The following is a 23,074-nucleotide window of genomic DNA, read 5'->3' on the forward strand; positions in this document are numbered from 1 at the left end:
TTCCTTTTGAAAACATCTAAGCCACCATGAGATGGGCCCTAAACAGCCAAGAGCGCAGGGTATACTCCTACAGGGCCTACCTCTCCCATAGGACATCCTAGGAATGGACTACCTTACTACATTTAATAAATGGTAACTTTCAGTTGGCAGCAGATAGGAATGGTTTGTTGTCAATAGAAGTGTAATTTAGAACCCTCTTTAATGGTAAAGTTGAATTTTAACGTCACAATTCTGAAAATGCCACTTTTAGATATTTGCCATTTTATTGTCCTAACCATTTGGTGCCCACAGCCTGTATCTTGGTTCACATGACTAGATGGAGCTGGCAGTTGGTCTTTGTGTATTGCTCCAACATATAATAGGACAAAAGGGAATTGTTGGCAGGATGGACCATCTCTGACTTGAAGAGGGGGAGGAGTGTCCCCTACCACACTTGAACATCACATAGGCTCTGCTTGAACACATTCAAAGAATTTGACACTAGTCTTTTGTGGCACCAGACAAGCCGGGGCAAGGGCAGGAAGGCGGGAAATTCCAGGCACATCTAGGGATGGAAACTGCTAAAACCTTCTCCTACTTCAAAGTGGGCACCAGGTATTGGACCCTAAGACTCAACTCTTCAGTACACCTCTGGACTTGCGAAAGACTCAGAAGGACTGCTTTTCGGCTCTGCAAGAAGGACTGCTACTCTCCTGCCTGAGTGACAGGGACTGGACCTGCATCTTCAACCCAGGGCCACCAGAGTGACTCCAATGGCTAGTTGGCTGGTCTCCTGATCAAAACTTCAGTGACAGAAATGGCTCTAGCCACCATGAACTGAGCACCTGGATTCTACCTGTTGTAAGTTTGGACCCTTGAAAGTTTGCCTGAAGGTGCTCTACCAGCTCAGCTGTGGTCCTATGAGCGGATTCTCCACAGTGCAATGCTTTCGCAGCTCTGTTTTGGAATCACCGCAGTGCAGCATCTTAGAGCTGCCGGTGCACAACGCATCCTTGATGCAGGCCTTTGCAACGCATGTCCCTCGTCAAAGACATCCTCGATGACGATGCAAGACTTCGCAAAGCATTTTCGGGGACGATGCTGAAGTCTCCATCGCAACCCTGCCAGTGCATAACGCATCCTTGATACAGGATCTCGCAGTGCTCCATGAATTAGGATTTAAGGTAATTTGTTCGGCGGGCCAAACTTGGTCCCTGTATCCAGCACACGCACCAGTGTGGTTGGCCTGATCTTGTAACTTTGCCCCAGTCTGGTGTCACCAGGCAAAACAATTTGTGCTTCTAGCCACTACTTTCATTTAAAACTTTAAAATTGCTTATCTCTGGTTCTACTGATTGGATTTTTGAACTTTTGGTCTCAAATTGTTGATGTTTTGATCTCAAATAATTTATTAAATTTTACTCTATTTTCCTTAATTTGTGTGGTATTTTTCTTGTGTTGTGTTTTCACTTTATTACTGTTTGAGGTGCTGCGCAAATACTTTATACATTGTCTCAAAGTTAAGCCTGACTGGTTTTGTGCCAAGCTACCAGAGGTTTAAGCACAGATAAATTTGGGGTTTGTGTGTGTTTAACTCTGACCTCTGACAGAGGTTGTAGTTGCTGCTTAAGTAGGGTTTCACCCCCGCCAGTTAACCAGTGACCCAATTTATAACGCAGTCTTACACAGCAGCACTTGAATTTGGCAGTAGTGGTCTCCCTGGCCGGTGAAGGTGCTCAGTGTCCTCAACTGCGGCCTCTGGGCTGATTCATCCAGGGTGTCATTACTTTGGCCAATCATGGTGTTCTGCTTCATTGGTGATGTGCTCCTCTTCTTGATGTCTGCAGCGACAGCAGCAGTCTTTTGTGTTCGTGGTATATTGCTGACAACACAGTGATATTTGCAAACGACTTGAAGCAGTTACACAGGACTTGATTGGAAGGACTTCCCCCCCGCCCCTCCAGCCTCCAGTAGCATGGGTCACTCAAGGCTTTGCAGTCGTCTGTAGTTTGTTTTCTCTTGGTGTTCCTCATGCTTAGAACAGGCTGGGCTTCTCCTCTTGAACAGTCTCTTGTCCTTCAGGGCCTGGCACAGCCCTTAACTCTCCCAAATGGAAGATGGGCAGGCATATATGCACTTTAAACAGAGCCTCTAATCCACCAGCAGAAAGCTCAGATTTCATGTGCTTTCCCGTTACCTCTAGGAGTCTGGCTATTGAGCAGCCACCTGCCCTGGTAACTAAGCATCTCTTCGAGTTCTTTGTGGAGGACTCCCTTCCTTAGTCAAGAAGAACTTGGAATTAAAAGGGGGTGGTTTGAATCCCAGAGATGTGGACCCACTGTTTCTAGCTGTTTCTTAAACACAACCTTTGTGAGAAGTGATAGCTCTCACAGCAGATAGGAACGTGACTGGCTTTTCAGACAGGAGTATCCAAACATTGGGTACAATGAAGTGTGAGATCTCTGCACCTAGCTATTATCAACCTTCCTTAAGCAGCAGTCTGAGACAGACAAAATGGCAGGCCCTGCCTAGAAACTTCTTGACCTTGAAAAATAGAAACTGAAGTGATACCACTCACCTTTATGAACTACCACATGGAAGTGCTCAAGAAGAACTTATCACTAGCCTTTTGCTATCCAGGCATTCACTGAATTTCAAAGCAAGCCATGTTTCCATCCTCTTGAACTTCAGTGTCTGGTTCTCCACCCGCAAGCCCCAGGGATGCAGGCAATACGCGTTCACTATCTGGGGAAGCTGTCCTCGAGCTCCATCTTGTGCATTGCTATACCAGGGGCATATTACACACATATTCTTAATACAGTATAAATGCAGCGCATTCACTAAGCAACCAGGCTCTTAATTACCACTGTTTCATGGGTCACAGAATGGGACACAATCTTCTGGCCAGATATAATGGGCAGCCCCCAAAACCCTTGACAATAGTGCAGAATATAGGAGTTCTGTTAGACCGGATCCTTTCTTTGGAAACCCAAACATGAATGCCACCCATGCCTGTTTCACCCAAGTTCCGCTTGTTAAAAAGGCTCTCTCCTTCATTGATTCCTCTTAGCTTATGCCTGTAGTGAATGCTATCACTCAATCTCATCTTGTCTGTGCTATTTGAATCTCCCTGGAATCTTCAAACAAAATTTTATGTCGACTGAAACTTGCTCAGAATGCTTTGGCCTAAGTGCTTACAAAAATGGCCTGAAAATTGCATTAATTGCCAGCACTACCATCTTTGGACTGACTACCCATTTGATCTCTGATAGCCTTTAAGGCCCTAGCGATTGTCTATAAAGCACTGCACCTCATATCACCCTCCTTTCTGGCCCGTACATTTTGCTTCTACCAACCTTCTTGCACCCTCAGATCAACAGACCAGTTACTGCTTGCCATCACTCGAGATAGAACGGTCACTTGTAAGACCTTGCATTTTCTACAGCCATGGCCAATCTGTGGAACTCTCTTCCTTGGAGTTCAATCATTCAAACGCAGCAAATCACCCCTGGGGATCTCGAGTTGCTGGAGCTGTATGGGGCAATGTGGAGGTATGATAATTTGAACAGCCAGGTTTTTAGATCCCTTCTGAATCGCTGGAGTGACTGTGTGGTCCTGAGGTGCAGGGGGAGGTTGATCAAAGCCTAGGCTGCCAGGCGCAAAAAAGAGCATCCTCGGCTGTTGAGGGATCCATGGGTGTCGGCTAGGGAGAGGGAAGCTGACCTGAGGTGTCTGGTCGGTTGGTGGAAGGTCAGGTGTTTGCTGATAGATGCTGGTCCTTCATTGTGCAGGGCCTTGTAGGTGTGGGATCAGCATCTTAAACTGGCATCTCTTCTGAATCAGGAGCCAGTGTAATTTCTTGAGATGGGGTGTGATGTGGGTCCTTCTGGGGAGGTCGAATACAGGCCCTACCGATAATTTCTGAATTGTCTGGCGTCTCTTCAGGAGGCGTCCTGTGATTCCTTCAGGAGGTATGCTTTGCGGAGTTTGCGGCAGCAACACATCTACTCTGCTTTAGATGTCGTCTGAAAACCTTTCTTTTTAATATGAATCTTGCTACAGTTTTTTTTTTTTTCCCTCTTCTTCCTGGCCATTTGTAGGTTTTGAGATAGTTTTGCCAGGAAGAAAGAGACAGACAGACAGATAGATAGACAGACAGACAGGCACACACAGCCACACACACTCACACACACACTCTCCCCTTTCTCGCTCCCTCTCTCTCCCTCTTTCTCTCTGCCTCGCTCGCTTTCTCTTGTCCTGATTGTCTCTCATTCTTTCTCTCTATTTTACTCTCTCTTGCGTTTTCTCTCTCTCACGTTCTTTCTCTCTCTCAACTAGGTATCAGTGCAAGATTCTGTGGATTTCACACAAGAGGGGTCAGTAGTCTGAGCACTCACTAACACAGAGGAAAAGCCCCAGCAAGATTTACAGATCGCAGTATGCTACCACCACCACCTTGTGATCCACCCACGGCATAGACCGTAGTCCTATGCCCACTATGAGGGCATGCTTTATGCACCCTTCCAGGCCACAGGACAGGTTCTGTACCTTGCATCATCCGAGACAGGCTTAGACAGGCCTCTGTGCACAGTCAAGACAAGAATGGTGCTACGGCCAAACAAAGATATTGGTTTCCCACACATTCTGGCACTAATTTTCCTCACTTATGTTTTCAAAATCATGATGAGCAGGTCACAACAAATGAGTTAACACAAACAATACCCCTTTCAAAATCTGCTGTAGCAAGAGGTTCCTTGGAATGCAAGGGGACTGTCCTTCACAGAGAAAGACCAAAGAAAGTATGCCCTTAAAAAAAAGAAAGCCCTGTATTAGGCCGAGATGAAACGCCTAAAACACAACCAGAGTTAGGAGAGGAGCAGTACATCAGACTAAAGGCACTGGAAGCACTAAAACGAACAAAATGGAGGTCTAAGACTGACAAGTTAGGAGGCAACCTGGGGAAGGCAGTATTTTCAAGAAGTACCAAGGCCCTTAGATGGACCCTACATGGACAACATCAGTTTGTAAGAAAGCCAGTATGTACGAAATTCCTTTTTTTGCATGCCCCCACCTTTATTTTTTTTGGACTGATGCTATTGTTTTTTTGACTCTTTTTACTGCTAACCAAGCCCTAGCGTGTGTGCTCTGACACCTAGAAAATGTTAAAATTGGCTATACTCCCAGTTTGAATATTCTACCATACCTGGAAGTCCCTAGTATATGGTACAAATTGTACCCACGGGCTCTAAGTTACATGTCACTAGTGGATTGCAGCACATAATATTGAGTCACTGCTAAAGTGACAAAACATGACTGCAGGCTAGCCTACTGTGCAGGTCTTCTCATTTTCTTGACCTCACTTCTACACTTCTAGGGTGGACACAGGAGTTCTGCACAAGGCAGGAAAGGTTTTACCATCTTGGTTGTAGATAGAGAGGGACAGTGTGGGATTGTTTGCAGTAGGGCACACATTAACTGCTGCAAAAAGATGTAGGGGTACCTCTGGAACATTTCCCCTATTGGTTAAGGGAGTGCCAGTGGTAACTACTCCCCCAAACCCACCCCCCAGCAGGCTAGTGACAGACATATATGTGTCACACCTCAACACCTCAACACCTTCAGAACACTGCTGGGTTTGTGTAAGACAGAAGAAGGACTGCATCTGCTGATGAAAATTGTGAGGAGAACCCTAAAGGCTGGACCTACTCCCTACTCTTGTACTTCCTCTTGTACCCAGGACAAACAAGTGGACTCTAAGGATCAGTTGGTTGACCACCTGTTAAGCTGCAGGGAAACACAAGCTGCAAGAAACCCTGAAAGAGCACAGCTGGCTGGTTTCAACTGGACCTGCCCTGGACCCTTCTGGTGGCTTTTGTTAGACTGAGTTCTGACCCCTAAAATGTGATCCTGAGGGTCTTGAACCATTGGCTTGTGTCAGAGTGTAACCCTCCTTCCCAAACCTAAAATCTGGGGCTTAGAAACATTTTCAAGACTTTTTGACTGGTGAACTGACAGAAAACTGGGACCAACCTGCCAAGCCAATCCACTGAGGGTGTTTTGCTGGGATTAACTTTGCTCTAGCTTCTGCTACGTTCTACTCTGCAGCAGTAAATCCGATTCAGCAAGTCCAATGCTGACCAACATACGATAATGTTGTACAGCTTGCAGCCTTGTCCCACTCAAGGAATCAGACTTCCAAAAAAGAGGCTTGGTGAAAATTTCTACCTTCAGCTCAGACTGACGCTGAGCAGCATCTGATTGACGACGACTTCCTGGGCATTAACACTGGACTTTCCTGCTTGGAGCTTCCTTTCCCTTCATCAGCAGCTTCACTGATATCTCGTCCTTTGTCAATCTGTCGTCGACGAGTCTGTCTTTGGATCCAACCGCTGAGGAATTTACCTGCTCAGACAATTTCTAAACCGGAAGGTAACACCTTGACCAGAACCACCCTGATCCTCGTATCTGACCTTCTCTCCCTTGCGGTTAGCCTCAAGCCTTAACTTTGTCCTTTTCTAGTGCGACCATTTGCCCACAGTTGGCGTTTAGGCTTTTCAGTGCTATTTTTATTTAAAACTCTAAAAATTCATATCTACTGTTCCCCTTATTGGATTTTTATTGTTTTGTTGTCATTATGTTCGTTAGAATATACACTGGAGTTTTATTTTGTTGTGTTGTACTTTGTATCGGTTTTGGTACTTCTAAAAGATTTACACATTTTCTGTTAAGTTATGCCTTTCTGCTCAGTGCCATAGCTACTAGAGGTTGAGCTCAGGCTTAAAATACAGAAACCTTTACCGAACTAACAATAATAGTGGCATTATTATTTGAGGTAGACTAAAATCCACAACTAATGAACCTTTTTCTCCCACTGTGACTTTGCATGGCTCTACTGTAACTCATGAACAGGCTGCTAAATTTCTGTCCTAGGATGAATCAATAAGTTGGTTTAAAATTTTGGGTTGAGTGGAATGAAAGAGTTTGAGACAGGAAATTGCTTATTTTGAAAGTTCAGTTGCACGTGTGTGTGTGTGTGTGTGTGTGTGTGTGTGTGTGTGTAGGCTTCATGTTTCTTTCCCATCATGCCAGATTAAACTTAATTAGATCCTTCAAACGTCGACTAAATGAGCCCTACTTTCCCTCTCGTAATAATAACTATAACAAAATACAAATCCTATGAAGTGTTATAAAAATGTACACGCTACTACCATCCCATAATTGAACATGAGGGACATGCGAGGTAACCTTTGTAGAGTTCAGAGTGCACGCTCTGAAACACAATTAGATGGATTTAGACCCCGCCGTATCTCCTGTGAGTGGGTCCTCCGGTGATGGGACAGGCGAGAAGTCGGCCTGTTGCCTTAAAGTCTTGAGGGCTTATAGCCCACAGATTTAGGGCCACTTTTGACCACATCTTTTTCTTATGAAACTATTGATGCTCTCACCAGAGAAAATGCATTAGTGCAGCTTTATTAGGAAGCCTAAAGAGTGTTGCTTCTAAAGCGTAGCTGTTAATGATGTTCTGCATTGAAGCATCTTTCTGTCACCCAGGTAAACAAATGCGAGCCACGCAAATTCACGAGGCACTTAACCATGATTGTATGTTACTATTTGTGCCTCCGTAATTGTGGACATCATTATTTCTCATATTTATTTTTCGTATTACCATTATTTGGACCTGCTAATTGTCTTTGCAAAATCTTGCCTACATTTTCTTTTTTTTTTTAGGTTTAGCATGACAACAAAGCCGTTAATTGACATTTTGTGATCAACAAACAGCTTTAAAACTCACTGCTAAGAGGGGTTCGGCTCTGCTCAAATGTTGATTACCTTTTGTACAGATTTACACTTTAAGGGTACAAAATAGACCTATTGAAGTGGATTACACTATTGTACTGTGCATGCATGTGTTATTGTGTTTCCCCTTTTTGGTTTCCTCCTCTGAGCAACCGTGTGTGTAAACGTTTTGCACTTCGGTAATCTCTGTTAACCCTCTTAGAGGGGGTAAACTTATTTTGCCAGCTGTCATTTTGTGTATATTTATAATAAAGTTCTGACTGTGTGCCTGAGGGATAACTTATGGGACAGCTTATACAGAATTCAGAAGGCTTGAGTTAGTCTTGGTGAAATGTAAATAATAAAGAGTATAGGCCATATTTATTAATCAGGAACAGGTGCTTTTGACCTGTTTTGAATATTATGAAAAGTTATGCCGAAGGCGGTGGACCTGTTAAAGGCCAATAAATGTTTTTGGGTGATTGTGATTACACTGTTAAAGGCTGTAGATAGTTATTTTGTTGCACAGAATCCTACAGATTACCATAGTAGGCAAAGGACTTGGGGTTACCACTTTTGACAAACCCTAGTGCAAGACTATTTGTAGAGTGGTAATACTTGATGAACACTCTTAAAATGACTGGGCAGGTGTAGTTGTCTTCTGTCGCCTTGTAATTAACAAAAAACAACCAACCAAAAACTCTACATACATATGCATACGTAGAGGATCTTTCGTTCAGCTCTCTTCTGTTGGGTCGACCTCTATTGACATTCTTCTTCACCTCTTAACGACATACCTAAGGGGGCAATAAATTAGCCCATTTCTGATTGTGGCTGTATTGCCCTGTGAATTCGCCTGCTCACGTGCGTATTTACCTGAAAAGGGTAGTGCTTCAGTTCTCCAGTTTTTCCTTTTATTGGCCCTGTTCCATTTTCTTCCTTTTTCTTTTAAAGAGAGTCCCTGTGTTCCCCAAACAGTTTTACTGGGCTTCCTGCTTTACTTTTATTATTTTAATTAATTTATCTTGCCTACCCTCGTTGAGATTGTATTTCTGATGGATACAACTACCTGTGGATTTCTCACCTCATGAATACTCCCATGGCGCCAGCATTCTACGGAAATCTTCTTACTAGTCTCTGCACGTCGACGAGGACGTCACTGTCTCGCACGCGACGCCGTCTGACGTCATACAGGCAATAAGAGGTCCTCGACGACGTGCGGACGTCAGTTCCCTTTTTTCCGTGCATTCGAAACGGTTATCTTCGAGGGAGCAACTGTTACTCTTGCGGTTACAGTGTATATCTTGCTGCGTACTCTTTCTCTGTGGAAATAATGTCGCAGAGAAAGTCTGGATTTAAGCCTTGTCGTGAGTGTGGAGGCAAGATGTCGGTGACGGATCCTCATTCCGATTGCCTTTGGTGTTTGAGCTCCGACCACGACGTCTCGACTTGTGATTCGTGTCAGCACATGAATCCGAAGGCCATTAAAGAACGCGAGGCGAAGCTGTTTATGGCCAAGTCAAAGGAGAAGCATCACAAGAAAAAGTCTTCTCCAAGACATCGGCGTCATCGAGACTCCCGGCGCCGTAGAGAATCTCGGCGTCATTCAAGGGAGGCTCGTTCCAGGTCTCCGGATCGGCGCCGGAGGACATGGGAGGTCAGCCCCACGGTGACGCCGCATCCTTCGACGCCGTTGCTCTCTCCGACGTCTCCAACTTCGCCTGGACAGGCGTCGGTGATTGAGGTATTGGAGCCTCAGGTGTTTTCTCCGGCGCAGACGCCGAGGCCGGCGTCGGGGTCGCCTCCGAGTCAGGCACCCCAGTATCCGGCTTTTCCCACCCCTGGAGCCGATAGTTCCGCATTCTTGAATGCGATGTATGCCATCTTCCAACAGATGGCTCCAGGGGGTGCTCCGGCTGGGCCTTTGGCCTTTTCTTTGGGTGATCCTGCGCCTCTTCGGCCGGCACCCTTTATGCCCTTTCTCCCGTTTGGGAACGTGGGCTCGGCGCCAGTGTCGGCGCCGGTGGCCGCTCCGATGACTTCGGAGGGATTGGCCCCAGGGATTTCCATCCCGTCGACGTCGAGATTTCGGCCTGTGACTCCGGTGGGTCCATCCGTTTCATCTGCTCTTCAGTCGGCGCCGAAGTTACCTGTGGCGCCGGATGCGGCGTCGGTGGCTTCGGAAGATCGGCGCCGATCTCCGACTTCGGCGGAGGTGTTGTCGACTCCGCGGATTGAGCAACGACTGCATTCAAGGAGGCGTGCTCTCCGGGTACTAGAGGAGCAGGAGTACCAACGAGCCCTAGAGGAAGGAGAGCTAGAGGACTCGGGTGATGGGCTGCGTGGACTGGAGTCGGCCAGTGGGCTGGACACTTCCCCTGAGTGGGACCTTTCGTCCCCGGGGGAATATACCGAGGAAGCTGCTTCCTTTCATACAGTGGTACGGAAGGCAGCTAGTTTTTTGGACCTGCCTTTGCCGGTGGTGGAGGCGAAACAAAACCTTTTGACAGAGGTGTTGCATCCGGCCTCAGCCGCGGCGGAGCCTCTATTACCTTTTAATGACGCTCTGCTGGATCCGGTTTTAGAGGTGTGGAAGAAGCCGGCATCTTCCCCAGCAGTTCACAGAGCCGTGGCCAGGAGGTATCGGACGGCTCCAACTGATCCTGGTTTCCTATCTAGGCACCCTACGCCGGAGAGCTTGGTTGTGCAGGCCTCCTGTTCGTCCAAATCAGCGCCTGGTTCTTTCCCGACGGTGCCTGGGGACAGAGACTCAAAAAAGCTAGAGGCGCAGTCGAAGAAGATTTTTTCGTCCTGCAGTCTGGCGTTAAAAGCCACTAATGCGACCTGTATCCTGGGGAGGTATATTCATGCTCTGATGGATGACATCTCCTCTTCGTTTACAGAGCTTCCCCAGGGTCTTTTGGATCTTGTCTCTGATGCCCAGGCTGCTGCGACCCAAATTATCCAGACGGGACTGGATACCACCGACTCGGTAGCCAGAGCAATGGGCACAACTGTGGTGGAAAGGAGACAGGCCTGGCTACGTAACTCGGGCTTTTCGGCAGATGTACAGTCCACATTGTTGGATCTCCCGTTTGATGGGGACAAACTGTTTGGGGCTAAGGCTGATTCGGCCTTGGAACGTTTTAAGGAGAGCAGGGCCACGGCTAAGTCGTTGGGACTCCAAGCTCCTTCTTCCACGGCCTCTTCCAGATTCTTCAGGAGGTTTCGTGGATTTGGGCGTGGCTCTTCCTCCTCTTCCTTTCGGGGAAGATATCAGCAACCTGCCTCTTCCCACCCCTATAGATCTTTTAGGGGGAGGGGTAGGGTCCGCACCAGGGGAGCCTCTCAGCAGCACTCTGCCTCTTCCTCATCCTCTGGCGGGGTGCAGCAGGGGAAGCAGCCTTAGGCTTCCACCATTTCCCACTCACTCCTCTCCTGTAGGGGGAAGATTACAGCATTTTCTCACCAAATGGGAGACTGTTACGTCAGACACTTGGGTTCTCAGTGTTGTGGGAAAAGGCTACACCCTTCCCTTTCGGGAGTTTCCGCCCCTCATCCCGCCCCGCCCTTCGTATTGTTCACAAGAACACCTCCTGTTGCTAGAACAGGAGGTGGAAGTCCTCCTTTTAAAGGGCGCGGTGGAGTTGGTCCCGGAGCAGGAAAGGGGTCAAGGAGTTTACTCAAGGTATTTCCTGATTCCCAAGAAGGATGGTCGTTTGAGACCAATTCTGGACCTGAGGATCTTGAATTGGTTCCTCAAGCAGGAAAAGTTCAAGATGCTGACCCTAGCACAGGTGCTTTTGGCGTTGAACATGGAAGACTGGATGGTGTCTGTCGACTTGCAGGATGCTTACTTTCATATCCCGATACTCAAGTCACACAGGAAGTATCTCCGGTTTGTGGTGGGATCGCAACACTACCAGTTTGCGGTCCTTCCGTTTGGTCTTACTTCAGCACCTCGAGTCTTCACGAAGGTGATGTCGGTGGTTGCGGCAGAGCTCAGAAGGAAGGGGATAGCAGTATTCCCTTACTTGGACGATTGGTTGATCAAAGCCAAGTCCCCGGAGCTTGTGTTGCGTCATCTGCAGTCAACAACCCAGTTGTTGTTCGACCTGGGCTTTTCGGTGAACGAGCCCAAATCTCACCTGGAGCCCTCTCAGCGCCTCCTGTTCATAGGGGCAGTACTGGATACGACATTGGGTCGGGCCTTTCCTCCGCCTCAGCGGATTCAAGATATTCAGGATTTGGTTCCAATGTTTCGAAACGGAGCGGTAGTTCCAGTCCTCAAGGTCCTTCGTCTGCTCGGTCTTTTTGCCTCCTGCATTCTGTTGGTCACGCATGCTCGCTGGCACATGAGGGCTCTTCAGTGGTGCCTCCGAAGGCAGTGGTCTCAACACCGAGGGGATCTAGAGGGTACTGTCAAGATCTCCAGAGATGCTGCTGTGGATTTGAAGTGGTGGATTGCAAGCAACAATCTTTCACAAGGAAAACCGTTCCAGCAGTCGCCACCAGTGGCCACAGTCATAACGGATGCTTCCACTCTAGGGTGGGGAGCTCATCTGGGGGATCTGGAGATCAAAGGTCTTTGGTCTCCAGAGGAACAGATTTTTCACATCAATCTGTTAGAGTTACGGGCTGTACGTCTGGCTCTCAAGGCCTTCCTCCCTTCCCTTCGTGGTCAGTCGGTACAGGTCCTAACGGACAATACTACCACGATGTGGTACATAAACAAGCAGGGAGGAGTGGGGTCGTACCTTCTCTGCAGAGAAGCTCTTCGACTATGGTCCTGGGCAAAGGACCATCGGATTTGCTTGATAGCAAACCATCTGGCCGGAGTCTTGAACGTGCGTGCGGACAGTCTCAGTCGCCACTTCTCGGCAGACCACGAGTGGCGTCTCCATCCAGATCAAGTCCGTTTAATCTTCCAGAAGTGGGGGTTTCCTCGGGTAGATCTGTTCGCCACTCGAGAGAACGCGCATTGTCCGTTGTTCTGCAGCCTTCAGTATCCGATGCAGGAAGCATTGGGGGACGCGTTTCAAATGACCTGGTGCGGCCAGTTGCTTTACGCGTTTCCTCCCATACCCTTGATTCCTCGAGTATTGAGGAAGATTCGCCAAGTCCGGGCTCTAGTAATCGTAATAGCTCCGGATTGGCCAAGGAGGGTGTGGTACTCCGACCTTCTCCAACTCTCAACGTGCCCGCCGCTCCGTCTCCCTTTCAGGGCAGACCTCCTCTCGCAGTCGCAGGGGCAGGTTCTACACCCCAACCTCCAGAGTCTGCACCTACATGCCTGGAGATTGAACGGGGCAACCTGAGTTCCTTCTCTCTCCCGCCTGAGGTAGTGGATGTTATATTAGCGGCCAGGCGACACTCCACTAAATCTATCTACGCTAATAGGTGGTCTAAATTTGTTGCGTGGTGTGGAGAGAGGCAGATTGATCCTTTACAAGCTCATCTATCGGACGTTTTGTCTTTTGCTCTATCTCTGGCGCAGAAAGGTTGTGCAGTGGCTACCATTAAAGGTTATTTATCGGCCTTGTCAGCCTTCATATGTCTTCCAGACCAACCATCTTTATTTAAATCCCCTATTGTTATCAGATTCTTGAAAGGTCTTCTAAATCAATATCCTCCAAAGCCATTCGTTATGCCGCAATGGGATTTGTCCTTAGTCCTGACTTTCCTTATGGGGTCCCCTTTTGAACCTATGCATTCTTGCCCCTTAAGGTATTTGTTTTTAAAAACAGTCTTCCTGATAGCTATAACATCAGCAAGGAGAGTGAGTGAGTTGCAGGCCTTATCAGTAAAACCCCCTTATACAACTTTTTATGGGGATAAGGTGGTGTTGAGGACCAAGGCTGCTTTCCTCCCGAAGGTTGTTTCACCCTTCCATTTGGCTCAGGCAATTACTTTGTCCACGTTCTATCCTCCGCCTCATCCTTCCAAAGAGGAAGAAAGACTGCACTGTCTGGATCCAAAGAGAGCGTTGAGCTTCTTTATCAATAGAACAAAGGATTTCAGGCTGGAGGATCAGCTGTTTATTGGATACGTGGGCAAGAGGAGAGGAAAGGCAGTCCACAAGAGAACACTATCCAGGTGGGTTGTTCTTTGCATTAAAATATGTTACTCTTTGGCAAAGAAGGATCCTCCTGAGGGCATTAGAGCTCATTCCACCAGAGCTAAGTCGGCCACTTCGGCCTTAGCCAGAGGTGTTCCTGTGGTCGACATCTGCAAGGCCGCAACTTGGTCGTCCCTTCACACTTTTGCAAAACATTACTGTTTAGATTCTGAGGTTAGAAGGGACGGCCATTTTGCACGGTCAGTGCTGCAGGATTTCTTGGTGTGACCATTTAGGCACCCACCGCCGGGCGTGGTACTGCTTTGGGACTCTATTCATGAGGTGAGGAATCCACAGGTAGTTGTATCCATCAGAAGAACGAGTTACTTACCTTCGGTAACGACTTTTCTGGTGGATACATTAGCTACCTGTGGATTCCTCACGGTCCCACCCGCCTCCCCGTTGCCTTTATGGTCTTGCCAAGTAATCCTTGAGTGCGCTCCTCTTGATCTTTGAGGGTGCAATAGATGTATATATATAATATATTTATATATATATATATATATATATGGGTATATGTGTATATATCTTTATGTATATACTTGGTGTGTGTATATATTTTTAAAAGAAAGAGTTTTATATATATATATATATATATATATGTACATAAAAAAGATTTACAGTTATTCATACAATGTGGTGTATTTTTACAATATAATGGATGTTGCTTTGTTCTTTCATTGCATTGCCTGGTTGTTCTCATGCACGTAAAAAATGATTGGTACTGACGTCCGCACGTCGTCGAGGACCTCTTATTGCCTGTATGACGTCAGACGGCGTCGCGTGCGAGACAGTGACGTCCTCGTCGACGTGCAGAGACTAGTAAGAAGATTTCCGTAGAATGCTGGCGCCATGGGAGTATTCATGAGGTGAGGAATCCACAGGTAGCTAATGTATCCACCAGAAAAGTCGTTACCGAAGGTAAGTAACTCGTTCGTCTGTTTTACTGCAGATGGGTAAGTGGGTAAATTCAGTGGGTGGATGAATTGATGTAAGAGTGCAAGGATGAGTTACAGTGTTCGTAGAATTGCTTATTGAGGGTAAACTCATCAGTGACTGAAGATCCACTTTTAGTTATAAGCCAAATCCATTGGCATTGCCAATGCTTATTTATTTATGTTTTCTTTAAGGTTTCTTTTTAAAATATTTGATCTCCTTAAGGTTATTGTATTCGTAATCCTACACCTGCTACTTTTTTGTTTAGTTTTATTGATATATGGTCTTTGTCTCTGGAGGCAGCCTGAAAACCTGGCCATACTCCTAGCCCTGCTGCAGGCCGCCATGACCCAACGATGGTATGCACTGTGTAGGTCTTACTTCTTAGAATATGCCGCACCCCACTGTTGGGTCTGTCCTGTGCAGTACAACTGTGCAGGTCTACAGAATGGGTGTCTGCTTCTGGCAGTGCTCTGCAAAGCGTGTTCTGGACAGAGGGCAGCTGCAATTTAGCAGAGTGGCTGATTGATGGGCCTGGACAGCATGCACCTGCCCAGCAATCCCAATCATAAGACCATGACTCTCCTCGTTATGCTTTGCGCTTCCTGCTTCAAACCCTGCCACACACCCTTCTTTCTCCAAAGACTCAGAGGGACACGGGTGCATGAGTGCATCTAGGCCGTGACACTCTCCATTTCTCACATATGTCTTTACTGACATTAACTGCAGCCTGGAGCTGTAGATTGACACAGTAGTGAATATTTTCGTGATTGCAGTAACGGCACAAGATGCAAACTGTGATTTAGGAGGCCGACTGAAAATACTGCACACAGAGGTATAAGTTCTGGCGGAGCATAGCAACCTGCAAGGAAGTAACCAATATGCCGAGGGCATGAACACTCGCTTGACATGGTTATGGTATTAGTGTTACAGAATTCACACCGGGCAAACACCGGATCACTGCTGCCAAGGGCTCAAGTGTGAGAAGAAACAAATGAGGGGAAAGGGGACATCCCTGGTAGGTCCCTCACACACCGGAAAGGCATCTAATAGCAGCCCACAGCAGGACACTGCATCCTCTTGGGCATCATAAAAAAGACACCCCTTCCGAATCAAGGCCACACCCAGACCCACATGTGACATAATGTGAAAAAGACAGCACCAGTCAACGCAGTCAAAAACCTTCTTGGCATCAAGGGAAACCACCAGAAACTCTGAGGGTTCATCTTTCGTCTGCCATCACAGATGAGACAAAGTGTGGAGGTGGCCTTGAGAGTTGTGTCCTGGGACAAAACCCACCTGGATCAACTGAATTAGGAGGGTAAAATCTTACCTAGATGAGTGGTCAGCACCTTGGCCAACACCTTCGTAGTAACATTGAGCAGCCATCATGTTGCCCCGAAGGGTTACCTTACTGGCCGCCCACAATATCCTGCCAGAGGACATCATGCCCTGATTATCCAAAAATTATGACCGGATATGATTGGACAGTTTGTTTTTTCCCTCCTGCTGCCGGTAGGGAAAGACCTGCATACATCAACAATCGGGGTAGGATTGCATCGCATCCCATTTCCAGACCAAGCAATACCAGACTATGGTCAGACAGGCCCACCTCCAGACTCGTACTGGAGGTAAGGCAGGGCAAGAGTCTGCCATGCATCAGAAAATTATAGATCCAGAACTGTGTCCTGTGCTGGAAGGAGAGGAACGTGTACTCTTGGGTGTAGTAGGTGCCACAAATCCCCAAGAGCTGGTCAGGCATTGGGTCTCCGAGGAGGCCTTATCCTACCTATTGTTGGAATCATTCTGGCACATTCAATCCAGGACTGGGTCCAACACCAAATGCCAGTCACTGCCCAACTACACCGTCATTCTGCTGAGAGCAGGCAGGAGGTGGGAGAGCTGGGCAAAGAAATCAGACTTGTCTGTAGGAGTGTGGACCACCGCAACCACCATATGGCGATACAAAATCTGCAACTTTGCGAGCACCACCCCACCACCCATATGACCCGGTCCTTAGCACCAAGCAAGGGAATGATTTTTGTATAAGGATAACCATTCCACACTTTTATTAACTATTAAGCGACAGAGAGGCATCCCCCACTGACCTGCTACTGCTAATGACCTTGCCCACCCACTCGTGTTTAAGCTTGGCAGACAATATAGGGGACAGATGGCTCTCTTGCAGGAAGGCCATGTCCACACGTTTGGTATGTTGACGGTGCAGAATCTTTTCACGCTTGACGTAGTGAGCTAGGCTGTTGACATTTATGGAGATCGGGGGAAGGTGAACATACAGCAGAAGTGCAAACTCCTGCTGGCTATGAGAAAGGGAACAAAAGTCCCTCAGTGGCCACCGGCAGGAGAAAGATAGCAAATAATATGAAGTGCCAAAGGGCACCAGGTCCAGCCGATATGAGTGCCAGAGGAGGGAGATTGCTGGAGCAGGAGACCGGGTCTGATGCCTTGGTCTCCACATGGGGAAACTGTCCGTAGGAGGAGGGAGCACCATATCCCTGTCCTCGACCGTGTCCATGACAAGAGTCACCCAAGGTGTCCAGATACATTTTAAGCTCCCCTCGATCTGTAAAGGCTCTCATCGCACCGTTGATTGACAGCACCATCCTCGCGGGTTCCAGAAGTCTGTATTTGATGCTACTGCACTGCAAGCTGGGATGGAGAGCCAGGAAATGTGCAGAGAAGTACACTGAGAAGGAAATACTATTGCCATCAAAATGCAAGGCCCTTGTGTAGTCCTGGGCAGCAGAGAGAATGGCTCTTGTGTGTTGGTGGTGGAGGGCACAGGCATTGATGTAATGCGGGGAGTTGGGCGTCAGGGCCTTGTGGGAGCAAGCCTGCTGCACCTTCTGCAGTTCCACTGGTCCCTGTAACTTGAAGTGTAGCATATCAGGCAACAGTGACGTGAAGTAGCCCATCATATCGTCCTTCTCTGACCTCAGGCACCCTATAAATCCAAAAGTTGTCACTCCCGGATGGACCCTCCAAGTTAGTCACCTTGTGGAACAAGAATTTATTGCCCCAGTCTGGCAAGCTATCATACCGGCCCGCCCACATGGTCCAGCAGACGGTCTATAGTTTCTAGTCGGGTATGGAAGGGGCCCCCTCCTGATGGGCCGAGGGGACCTCTGCCGTGAGGGCAGTCATCTTGGTGTCCAGGGCAGTGAGGGTAGAGCCGATGGCCTAGATCTCTTTGAGGAGGGCCTTTGTGCTAGCGTCAGGAGCAGCCATGGGAGGGTGCACAGAAGATGGAGTATGGCAAACCGCCTCAGCAAATAGGAGTTGGAGGGCCGGTTTTTGTCATGTCGACATAGAGCACAACTAGTGAACAGAGGTTATCAAACCAACCCTGCGGGCAAAAGCTGGTCACCCAAGCTGCAGACATGGGGAAAGCGAAGGGAGGCGTCCGTGCCCTCACCAGAGCAATGTGTTGTAATGCCCAGCCCAGCAGCTAAGCTGGGAGGCAGAGGATAGCCAGGGGCCAAGCCTGAAACACTGCGGGCCAGTCTGTAAACTTGCCCAGGCCAGAGAAGGACATACACTGACACAGCAGGAGAGAAGGGCCCAATGAAGGCAGGCTATGATGAGCAAAGGGACTCAAGGTGCGATCCACACCTCAGGGAAGGAGAAGGGGGAGTCCAACCAACCCCAGCTGCTGCAGCCCCTCACCTCAGTAGTCCAGACAGTGTGGCACAGTATGGGCAGCTCCAAGCAGTGAGCAGTGGTGGTGGCAGAAGTTGGGCCTTAATGCTTGGAGGCCTCTGGCCAGCAAGGTTCTGCGCGGCGTGTCGGGTCTCAATGGAGGGAACACGGGCCCCCGGCACCAAGCACTGGCGAGTGAAGTCCTGGCGACCCTGCCGCCTCTCAGGTCTGGTAGCTTGGGTGCAGCAAGGCTGCATGTGTATCCTGCCAGCTAGGGGACTCTCACATCAGTTCAAACCTCCCCTAACAGGTGGGAGTCCTGTTATGCCAGGAGATGAATGTGATAATGTGAGGGCCCACCAGGCTGGCGTGAGAGGGCAGGGAGCGGCCATCTCAGTCGGCTTCAAGCCCCGCCTCCTAAGACTATCGTTTAATTGCATATTTTTCAAGATCTCCCTTCATGGTAGGTATTTCCCATCCATTTATTAAGGAAGGAAAGTAAGGATTGAGTGCACCAGAATGACCATAGAGGTATGTTTTCCCTGGGTCACTTGCCTGATAGAGATGAGGGAGGGTAGAAGCTCTGCCAGAGCTCTCGGAGCATCTGGATTAAACTACTCCAATGTAGATTAGGAATGTACTTTTACTCAACTTTTGGTATCTTAGCTTAGCTCAGGGTTTAACTCTGCCAGAGATAATGAGGGGTGCACATAACATACACACTGTTTTAACCAATTCAAGAGCTAGTGAATGCTGTGTCCCGAAAGAGCAAACTTCGAAAATACAACTTTTTAAACTTCAAAAAGTACATTATGAATCCCAAACCAGTGAAAAAATAGGGATTATTGCCCAGTAAGAATCTATAGGTAGAGTCCTAGAATGGAGGTTTTTCATAACGGGCTGTGAAAGTATATGATGATAGACATATATTGGTGAAAATTGTTCTAAATTTACAAGGCCTTGCATTGTGGAGATGTTGGGAAGGGCATGCCCAGCATGTAGCATAGTTTGAGCCTTATGTGCAAAGTTACGTGTACGCTTATTCTTTATTGCCAAGCAAATATGTCGGCTGATGAAGATGGAGCTGGTGTTAAGTGGAATCTGAGAAAATCAAGTTTAAAAAACAAAAATGTTTATTTTTTATTTTTTTGGGATGGTCTTCGAGGATGTTCTCATTGTGGTGCTTGTGGGCAATGTAAATGATTAGGTACTGTTGGAGGTTTCAGCTGGGATACATGGTCATCGGATCAATCTGTTTGTTCCCCCGTTCTATTTTTTTTTTTTGGGCATACAGCCCTTTGAGCTGTTTTGGGAGCAGGGCTCACCAATGCAGCCACCGTGAATCCAGCTTGGCTTTAAGAGTTGCTCTCACCCTGCACTCACAGCTCTGTGGATATATTTATAGGAAATGAACATTGTGTGATTTCCCCCTCCCCAGATTTTTGCCCTAAGTGCTTTGCTGGGTTTAGAACTCTGTGCGCCTTATCCCGGCTTACCAATAGTATAGTGCCAGTGCACCCTCCTGTAACATGATTGAATTGACTTGTTCCTAATTTGTACATTTATCTTGCCTACGAGTCCCAGGTATATGGTGTAGAAAGTGCACATAGGGTGTGGTAGTTAACTGCCACTTGTGTACTGTAGCCTCTGTCCTGCCATCCACAACAGTGACAGTCAATCAGTCAATCAATCAGTATTTGTAAAGTGCGGCTACTCACCTGTGAGGGTCTCAAGATGCTGGGGAGGAGGAGGAGGAGGAGGAGGAGGAGAGGGGCCTTATCCGAAGAGCCAGGTCTTGAGGTTGTTCCTGAAGATGGTGACCGATAGGCTTTGTCTCCGGTGCAGTGCAAACATGACTTAAGACCTTCTCTGTGTAGCCTGATTACTGCAGTGTAAAAGTTGCACTTTGATATGTCTAAGTAACCTTTTTGACAGGAGGAAAAAAACGTTCTTTTTTTATATAGAAATTTAATGTTAAGCTGTCCTTACAGCGACTAGCATCCAAAGGCTATTTTCACTGTAACAAGGCACTGGCTGGTCCACAAAAAAACAACAGGACGCAGGACTGAGTATTAATTCTGGTATCTGTAAACTGGGACCAGCTAGAAATATTATTAAAATAACTATTTTAAAAAATATATTTATTAAAAACCTAACTTAATGGTGAAGTTGGATTTGTAAGGCATTGTAAAGAAAAAAAAAAAGTAACTTTTTGCCTTTTCCCTGCCTGAAACTTTTGGAAGGTAATCTACGTTTGCTCTCCAGCAGTAGCCCTGTGGGTGATCAACCTTGATGTGGAGTGAAAACTACTCTCAGAGCGGAGACTTTGACTTTTTTTTTTCCTCTTCCCTTGGCAGGAAGACCAGTTGGGATGTGCCCAGGAACTTAATTCATTTCAAATGGGGCTCCCAGGTCACAATCGAGTGCTAAGTGACACTACAGCCCCCCAGGTCTGTCCTCCCAGGCAGATAGACACAAAACTCATAGGGGGTAGAGCTGCCCCATAACTAGTTTGAAGTGACCACAGGGGGTGGGGGGGACTGCTCATTACCTTGGCCTCACCTTTTGGTGAGCACACAGTGCCTGCACAAGAGCAGAAGAGTTTCCCCAATTTGGATTTTTAGGTTGAGCGGCACTGTGGCATTGTTTGCAGGAAGGCAAATAGGAACTCCTGCAATAGGTGGTGCGGTCACCCCTGCAAACTTTAACCCCATTGGTTAGGGAGGGGCCAAGCGTCAAGCCTCACCCACTAGCAGATGCCAGGCATAAATGTGCCATCACAAAGAACTGTCACTGCAGAAAATTGTCTGAACCTGGGGGAAGAACAGAAGAGGACTGGACCTGCTGTCTGTGACCTTAGAGGAGCACTGAAGGACGGAACATGCTCCATCCTGTACCCAGGACAAAGAGGTGGACTTCAAGGGTCCGTTAACTGACGTCCTATGTGGCTACAGGGTGAGGAAAGGCTGTACAAGGCCTTTTCCTGAAGTTCCCAACTGACTAGTACTAACTTGACCTGATCTGGACCTCGATCCTGCTGGCATCCTCTGCTGGAGTGAGTATTAACTTCTATCTGTTGTTTCTTAGGTCCTAGGACTCCTGTCTGTGTCTGACTGCACTTCTTTTACAACTCCTGAAAAACTAGGCCTTTATTACGTTTTGGAATTCCAGACTTCCAGAGGACTGGAACAAACTACCCCAGCCTATTCAAGCAAGGTAAGACTCGCTGGGCGACGAAATCAAGCTTACCCTGCTAAGATGTTTTCCACAGCATCAAATGTGATTCAGCCAACCCCAGGCGAGAGGGTATCCAACATCGTGGCACTTCATATCTGATATGGCTGCAGCCCCGCTGTAGGATTGCAAGCTTCAAAAATAAGACTCCGAAGGTAAAAATTTGAAATTTGAGTTGTCCCCTGCTTTCCGTTTTCCCAGAAGAAAACAGCTTCACAGTACCTCACCCAATGCCTATCCAACTTTGTGAAGACTTCCTCAGATACAGCCTACTGCTTGCCCCTCTAAAGGATTTTGACTTCCAGACAGAAGACTGAGGGCCTCATTCTGAGTTTGGCGGTCCGTGGACAGTCACGGTAGCGGTGGTGGTTCGACCACCGCAAATTTAGCAGGCAGACCACCAGAATCTGAGTTTGGCTGGGCCATAGTAAGTGCGGCAGGAACTTTGGTGGTCCTGACCGCGGCAGGCATTGTTGGGGATACCGGCATCGGGACTGCCATTCCCACCGCTATGGAAAGCTTGGCATAAAGGCAGGTAAGGGGCCCAAAACGTGGGGCCTCAGGTGGTATGGTCCCTGGAGTGTGAGGTGGGGGCCCATGTGGGCCCCCTCAAAAAATTTGGTGTTCGGTAGTGTAATTTTATTTACCGTATTTTACTCTCTTCTAGTTTTCTGTTTTGGTCTGGGATTTTTATTGTTTGGTCTTTTGACTTCTACTATTTTGGTTCTCCCTAAATGCTTTGCACAGTGCCTAAGTTAAGCTTGTGTGCTATGTGCCATAGCTACTAGGGAGTTGAGCTCAGGTTTTCTTGGATGTTTTGTATTCGAACTGGCATGAAAATCTATCAATGCAAACATATTAAAATCACAGAATACAAAAATCCATTAAAATTACAAGCTAACGTTCCAATAAAAAAAAAAATATTAAAATCAATTTTAATTGTCGAGACCTTATGTGTCATGTTGATTGAAGATATTTAGTAATTACAAACACAGCATGGATAATGTTAGACTTGCATGCTCTTAAAGCATGATGACATTTTTTCCCCATTTGCAAGCACAGCGGCTTAGTCAATTTCTGCCTAGTTTCTTGTATGCAGTGCAAAAGAAGAGAACATGTTCCTTGTTTCATGCTAATTTGCACAATGGGAAAATCTTACATTCAGGATCTGACTTGGACTGCATGTTCATAAAAGCTGTTAATGGTAATACCCCCCCATCTTAAACTTAATATACAAGCTTCTCTCCATGAAGATTCGATGCATTCTTCAAAACTGTATTCCTGTTTAATCGATCATTTATTAACCAATTTACAGTTTTTCTCAACAAACCAGGACCAAATTTCTGCTTTTATAATTCTTAATATTCAGAA

The 23,074-nt window shown here is 47.3% G+C and overlaps 1 protein-coding gene across 1 annotated transcript in view; it reads left to right on the top strand.

Annotated features, from left to right (window-relative positions):
• The window catches only part of LRRC40 (leucine rich repeat containing 40), a 333,058-nt gene that overhangs the window by 50,167 nt on the left and 259,817 nt on the right, over nucleotides 1-23,074 (top strand). The window lies entirely within an intron of this gene.

The sequence above is a fragment of the Pleurodeles waltl genome, chromosome 4_2 (genome assembly GCF_031143425.1).
Source record: "Pleurodeles waltl isolate 20211129_DDA chromosome 4_2, aPleWal1.hap1.20221129, whole genome shotgun sequence".
Classification (NCBI taxonomy): domain Eukaryota; kingdom Metazoa; phylum Chordata; class Amphibia; order Caudata; family Salamandridae; genus Pleurodeles; species Pleurodeles waltl.